This window comes from Poecilia reticulata, chromosome 1 (genome assembly GCF_904066995.2).
Source record: "Poecilia reticulata chromosome 1, P_reticulata-male-v2, whole genome shotgun sequence".
Taxonomy (NCBI): domain Eukaryota; kingdom Metazoa; phylum Chordata; class Actinopteri; order Cyprinodontiformes; family Poeciliidae; genus Poecilia; species Poecilia reticulata.
This window is the reverse complement of record NC_088830.1, coordinates 21,507,015-21,514,233: the sequence shown is the minus strand read 5'-3', so window position 1 is coordinate 21,514,233 and position 7,219 is coordinate 21,507,015.

Here is a 7,219-nt window from a genome sequence, read left to right as displayed (position 1 = left end):
ATCCATCCATCCATCCATCCATCATCCATCCATCCATCCAGCCAGCCAGCCAGCCAGCCAGCCAGCCAGCCAGCTAGCCGCCAGCCAGCCAGCCAGCCAGCCAGCCAGCCAGCCAGCCAGCCAGCCAGCTAGCTGCCTTGGCTGGCTGGCAGCCAGCCAGCTGCCTTGGCTGGCGAAGAACAAGAGGACAGGAAAGAGACACAAACACACACTTTTTCCATCCATCCGTCCGTCAGTCCGTCCATCCATCCATCCAACCATCCATCCAGCCAGCCATCCAGCCAGCCAGCCAGCCAGCCAGCCAGCCAGCCAGCCAGCCATCCTGCCAGCCAGCCAGCCAGCCAGCCAGCTAGCTGCCTTGGCTGGCTGGCAGCCAGCCAGCTGCCTTGGCTGGCGAAGAACAAGAGGACAGGAAAGAGACACAAACACACACTTTTTCCATCCATCCGTCCGTCAGTCCGTCCGTCCGTCCGTCCGTCCGTCCGTCCGTCCGTCCGTCCGTCCGTCCGTCCATCCATCCATCCATCCATCCATCCATCCATCCATCCATCCATCCAGCCAGCCAGCCAGCCAGCCAGCCAGCCAGCCAGCCAGTTAGCCATGCAGCCAGCTGCCTTGGCTGGCTGGCAGCCAGCCAGCTGCCTTGGCTGGCGAAGAACAAGAGGACAGGAAAGAGACACAAACACACACTTTTTCCATCCATCCGTCCGTCAGTCCGTCCATCCATCCATCCATCCAGCCAGCCAGCCAGCCAGCCAGCCAGCCAGCCAGCCAGCCAGCCAGCCAGCCAGCCAGCCAGCCAGCCAGCCAGCCAGCCAGCAAGCCAGCCAGCCAGCCAGCCATCCATCCAGCCAGCCAGCCAGCCAGCCAGCCAGCTAGCTGCCTTGGCTGGCTGGCAGCCAGCCAGCTGCCTTGGCTGGCGAAGAACAAGAGGACAGGAAAGAGACACAAACACACACTTTTTCCATCCATCCGTCCGTCAGTCCGTCCGTCCATCCATCCCTCCATCCATCCTTCCATCCATCCATCCAGCCAGCCAGCCAGCCAGCCAGCCAGCCAGCCAGCCAGGTTTTGAATCGCTCTTAGTCTGACCCCTCCCCTGAGACCATTTTACCATTGGAGTCCCGACTGGGAGTGGAACTCCAATGGCAACTAAGCTATCAGGATCATTGGGGTACACAAACCCCTCTACCACGTTAAGGTGGCGATTCTTCAGAGGGGAGCGAATCCCATCAAAAATAATTTGATGGGACCCCCCATCCTGAGCAAGCACAGTGCTTCAGTGGGGAGGAAATCTCCCTTTTAAAAGGAAGAAACCTCCAGCAGAACCAGACTCAGGATGAGCAGCCATCTGCCTTGGCTGGCGAAGAACAAGAGGACAGGAAAGAGACACAAACACACACTTTTTCCATCCATCCGTCTGTCCGTCCGTCCGTCCGTCCGTCAGTCCGTCCGTCCGTCAGTCCGTCCGTCCATCCATCCATCCGTCCATCCATCCATCCATCCATCCATCCATCCATCCATCCAGCCAGCCAGCCAGCCAGCCAGCCAGCCAGCTAGGCAGCCAGCCAGCCAGCCAGCCAGCTAGCTGCCTTGGCTGGCTGGCAGCCAGCCAGCTGCCTTGGCTGGCGAAGAACAAGAGGACAGGAAAGAGACACAAACACACACTTTTTCCATCCATCCGTCCGTCCGTCCGTCAGTCCGTCCGTCCGTCAGTCCGTCCGTCCGTCCGTCCGTCCATCCATCCATCCATCCGTCCATCCATCCATCCATCCATCCAGCCAGCCAGCCAGCCAGCCAGCCAGCCAGCCAGCCAGCCAGCTAGCCCGCCAGCCAGCCAGCCAGCAGCCAGCCAGCCAGCCAGCCAGCCAGCTAGCTGCCTTGGCTGGCTGGCAGCCAGCCAGCTGCCTTGGCTGGAGAAACAAGAGGACAGGAAAGAGACACAAACACACACTTTTTTCATCCATCCGTCCATCCATCCGTCCATCCATCCATCCAGCCAGCCAGCCAGCCAGCCAGCCAGCCAGCTGCATTGGCTGGCTGGCAGCCAGCCAGCTGCCTTGGCTGGCGAAGAACAAGAGGACAGGAAAGAGACACAAACACACACTTTTTCCATCCATCCGTCCGTCATCCATCCATCCATCCAACCATCCATCCAGCCAGCCAGCCAGCCAGCCAGCCAGCCAGCCAGCCAGCCAGCCAGCCAGCCAGCCAGCCAGCCAGCCAGCCAGCCAGCCTGCCAGCCAGCCAGCCAGCCAGCCAGCTGCCTGGCTGGCTGGCAGCCAGCCAGCTGCCTTGGCTGGCGAAGAACAAGAGGACAGGAAAGAGACACAAACACACACTTTTTCCATCCATCCGTCCGTCAGTCCGTCGTCCGTCCGTCCATCATCCGTCCATCCATCCCTCCATCCATCCATCCATCCATCCATCCATCCAGCCAGCCAGCCAGCCAGCCAGCCAGCCAGCCAGCCAGCCAGCCAGCCAGCCAGCCAGCCAGGTTTTGAATCGCTCTTAGTCTGACCCCTCCCCTGAGACCATTTTACCATTGGAGTCCCGACTGGGAGTGGAACTCCAATGGCAACTAAGCTATCAGGATCATTGGGGTACACAAACCCCTCTACACGTTAAGGTGGCGATTCTTCAGAGGGGAGCGAATCCCATCAAAATAATTTGATGGGACCCCCCATCCTGAGCAAGCACAGTGCTTCAGTGGGGAGGAAATCTCCCTTTTAAAAGGAAGAAACCTCCAGCAGAACCAGACTCAGGATGAGCAGCCATCTGCCTTGGCTGGCGAAGAACAAGAGGAGGAAGAGACACAAACACACACTTTTTCCATCCATCCGTCTGTCCGTCCGTCCGTCGTCCGTCGTCCGTCCGTCCTCCATCCATCCATCCGTCCATCCATCCATCCATCATCCATCCATCCAGCCAGCCAGCCAGCCAGCCAGCCAGCCAGCCAGCCAGCTAGCCCGCCAGCCAGCCAGCCAGCCAGCCCGCCAGCCCGCCAGCCAGCCCGCCAGCAGCCAGCCAGCCAGCCAGCTAGCTGCCTTGGCTGGCTGGCAGCCAGCCAGCTGCCTTGGCTGGCGAAGAACAAGAGGACAGGAAAGAGACACAAACACACACTTTTTCCATCCATCCGTCCGTCAGTCCGTCCGTCCATCCATCCCTCCATCCATCCTTCCATCCATCCATCCAGCCAGCCAGCCAGCCAGCCAGCCAGCCAGGTTTTGAATCGCTCTTAGTCTGACCCCTCCCCTGAGACCATTTTACCATTGGAGTCCCGACTGGGAGTGGAACTCCAATGGCAACTAAGCTATCAGGATCATTGGGGTACACAAACCCCTCTACCACGTTAAGGTGGCGATTCTTCAGAGGGGAGCGAATCCCATCAAAAATAATTTGATGGGACCCCCCATCCTGAGCAAGCACAGTGCTTCAGTGGGGAGGAAATCTCCCTTTTAAAAGGAAGAAACCTCCAGCAGAACCAGACTCAGGATGAGCAGCCATCTGCCTTGGCTGGCGAAGAACAAGAGGACAGGAAAGAGACACAAACACACACTTTTTCCATCCATCCGTCTGTCCGTCCGTCCGTCCGTCCGTCAGTCCGTCCGTCCGTCAGTCCGTCCGTCCATCCATCCATCCGTCCATCCATCCATCCATCCATCCATCCATCCATCCAGCCAGCCAGCCAGCCAGCCAGCCAGCCAGCTAGGCAGCCAGCCAGCCAGCCAGCCAGCCAGCCAGCCAGCCAGCTAGCTGCCTTGGCTGGCTGGCAGCCAGCCAGCTGCCTTGGCTGGCGAAGAACAAGAGGACAGGAAAGAGACACAAACACACACTTTTTCCATCCATCCGTCCGTCCGTCCGTCAGTCCGTCCGTCCGTCAGTCCGTCCGTCCGTCCGTCCGTCCATCCATCCATCCATCCGTCCATCCATCCATCCATCCATCCAGCCAGCCAGCCAGCCAGCCAGCCAGCCAGCCAGCCAGCCAGCTAGCCCGCCAGCCAGCCAGCCAGCCAGCCAGCCAGCCAGCCAGCCAGCCAGCCAGCTAGCTGCCTTGGCTGGCTGGCAGCCAGCCAGCTGCCTTGGCTGGAGAAGAACAAGAGGACAGGAAAGAGACACAAACACACACTTTTTTCATCCATCCGTCCATCCATCCGTCCATCCATCCATCCAGCCAGCCAGCCAGCCAGCCAGCCAGCCAGCCAGCCAGCCAGCCAGCCAGCCAGCTGCATTGGCTGGCTGGCAGCCAGCCAGCTGCCTTGGCTGGCGAAGAACAAGAGGACAGGAAAGAGACACAAACACACACTTTTTCCATCCATCCGTCCGTCAGTCCATCCATCCATCCATCCAACCATCCATCCAGCCAGCCAGCCAGCCAGCCAGCCAGCCAGCCAGCCAGCCAGCCAGCCAGCCAGCCAGCCAGCCAGCCAGCCAGCCAGCCAGCCAGCCTGCCAGCCAGCCAGCCAGCCAGCCAGCTGCCTTGGCTGGCTGGCAGCCAGCCAGCTGCCTTGGCTGGCGAAGAACAAGAGGACAGGAAAGAGACACAAACACACACTTTTTCCATCCATCCGTCCGTCAGTCCGTCCGTCCGTCCGTCCATCCATCCGTCCATCCATCCCTCCATCCATCCATCCTTCCATCCATCCATCCAGCCAGCCAGCCAGCCAGCCAGCCAGCCAGCCAGCCAGCCAGCCAGCCAGCCAGCCAGCCAGGTTTTGAATCGCTCTTAGTCTGACCCCTCCCCTGAGACCATTTTACCATTGGAGTCCCGACTGGGAGTGGAACTCCAATGGCAACTAAGCTATCAGGATCATTGGGGTACACAAACCCCTCTACCACGTTAAGGTGGCGATTCTTCAGAGGGGAGCGAATCCCATCAAAAATAATTTGATGGGACCCCCCATCCTGAGCAAGCACAGTGCTTCAGTGGGGAGGAAATCTCCCTTTTAAAAGGAAGAAACCTCCAGCAGAACCAGACTCAGGATGAGCAGCCATCTGCCTTGGCTGGCGAAGAACAAGAGGACAGGAAAGAGACACAAACACACACTTTTTCCATCCATCCGTCTGTCCGTCCGTCCGTCCGTCCGTCCGTCCGTCCGTCCGTCCCTCCATCCATCCATCCGTCCATCCATCCATCCATCCATCCATCCATCCAGCCAGCCAGCCAGCCAGCCAGCCAGCCAGCCAGCCAGCTAGCCCGCCAGCCAGCCAGCCAGCCAGCCAGCCAGCCAGCCAGCCAGCCAGCCAGCCAGCCAGCCAGCTAGCTGCCTTGGCTGGCTGGCAGCCAGCCAGCTGCCTTGGCTGGCGAAGAACAAGAGGACAGGAAAGAGACACAAACACACACTTTTTCCATCCATCCGTCCGTCAGTCCGTCCATCCATCCATCCAACCATCCATCCAGCCAGCCATCCAGCCAGCCAGCCAGCCAGCCAGCCAGCCAGCCAGCCAGCCAGCCTGCCAGCCAGCCAGCCAGCCAGCCAGCTAGCTGCCTTGGCTGGCTGGCAGCCAGCCAGCCAAGGCAGCTGGCTGGCAGCCAGCCAGCTGCCTTGGCTGGCGAAGAACAAGAGGACAGGAAAGAGACACAAACACACACTTTTTCCATCCATCCGTCCGTCAGTCCGTCAGTCCGTCCGTCCGTCCGTCCGTCCGTCCGTCCGTCCGTCCGTCCGTCCATCCATCCATCCATCCATCCATCCATCCATCCAGCCAGCCAGCCAGCCAGCCAGCCAGCCAGCCAGCCAGCCAGCCAGCCAGCCAGCCAGCTGCCTTGGCTGGCTGGCAGCCAGCCAGCTGCCTTGGCTGACGAAGAACAAGAGGACAGGAAAGAGACACAAACACACACTTTTTCCATCCATCCGTCCGTCAGTCCGTCCATCCATCCATCCATCCATCCAGCCAGCCAGCCAGCCAGCCAGCCAGCCAGCCAGCGCCAGCCAGCCAGCCAGCCAGCCAGCCAGCCAGCCAGCTAGCTGCCTTGGCTGGCTGGCAGCCAGCCAGCTGCCTTGGCTGGCGAAGAACAAGAGGACAGGAAAGAGACACAAACACACACTTTTTCCATCCATCCGTCCGTCAGTCCGTCCGTCCATCCATCCCTCCATCCATCCTTCCATCCATCCATCCAGCCAGCCAGCCAGCCAGCCAGCCAGCCAGCCAGCCAGCCAGCCAGGTTTTGAATCGCTCTTAGTCTGACCCCTCCCCTGAGACCATTTTACCATTGGAGTCCCGACTGGGAGTGGAACTCCAATGGCAACTAAGCTATCAGGATCATTGGGGTACACAAACCCCTCTACCACGTTAAGGTGGCGATTCTTCAGAGGGGAGCGAATCCCATCAAAAATAATTTGATGGGACCCCCCATCCTGAGCAAGCACAGTGCTTCAGTGGGGAGGAAATCTCCCTTTTAAAAGGAAGAAACCTCCAGCAGAACCAGACTCAGGATGAGCAGCCATCTGCCTTGGCTGGCGAAGAACAAGAGGACAGGAAAGAGACACAAACACACACTTTTTCCATCCATCCGTCTGTCCGTCCGTCCGTCCGTCCGTCCGTCCGTCCGTCCGTCCGTCCGTCCGTCCATCCATCCATCCGTCCATCCATCCATCCAGCCAGCCAGCCAGCCAGCCAGCCAGCCAGCCAGCCAGCCAGCCAGCCAGCCAGCCAGCCAGCCAGCAAGCTGCCTTGGCTGGCTGGCAGCCAGCCAGCTGCCTTGGCTGGCGAAGAACAAGAGGACAGGAAAGAGACACAAACACACACTTTTTCCATCCATCCGTCCGTCCGTCCGTCCGTCAGTCCGTCCGTCCGTCCGTCCGTCCGTCCATCCATCCATCCATCCATCCGTCCATCCATCCATCCATCCATCCATCCAGCCAGCCAGCCAGCCAGCCAGCCAGCCAGCCAGCCAGCCAGCCAGCCAGCCAGCTAGCCAGCCAGCCAGCCAGCCAGCCAGCCAGCCAGCCAGCCAGCTGCCTTGGCTGGCGAAGAACAAGAGGACAGGAAAGAGACACAAACACACACTTTTTCCATCCATCCGTCCGTCCGTCCGTCCGTCCGTCCATCCGTCCGTCCATCCATCCGTCCATCCATCCATCCAGCCAGCCAGCCAGCCAGCCAGCCAGCCAGCCAGCCAGCCAGCCAGCCAGCCAGCCAGCTGCCTTGGCTGGCGAAGAACAAGAGGACAGGAAAGAGACACAAACACACACTTTTTCCATCCATCCGTCCGTCA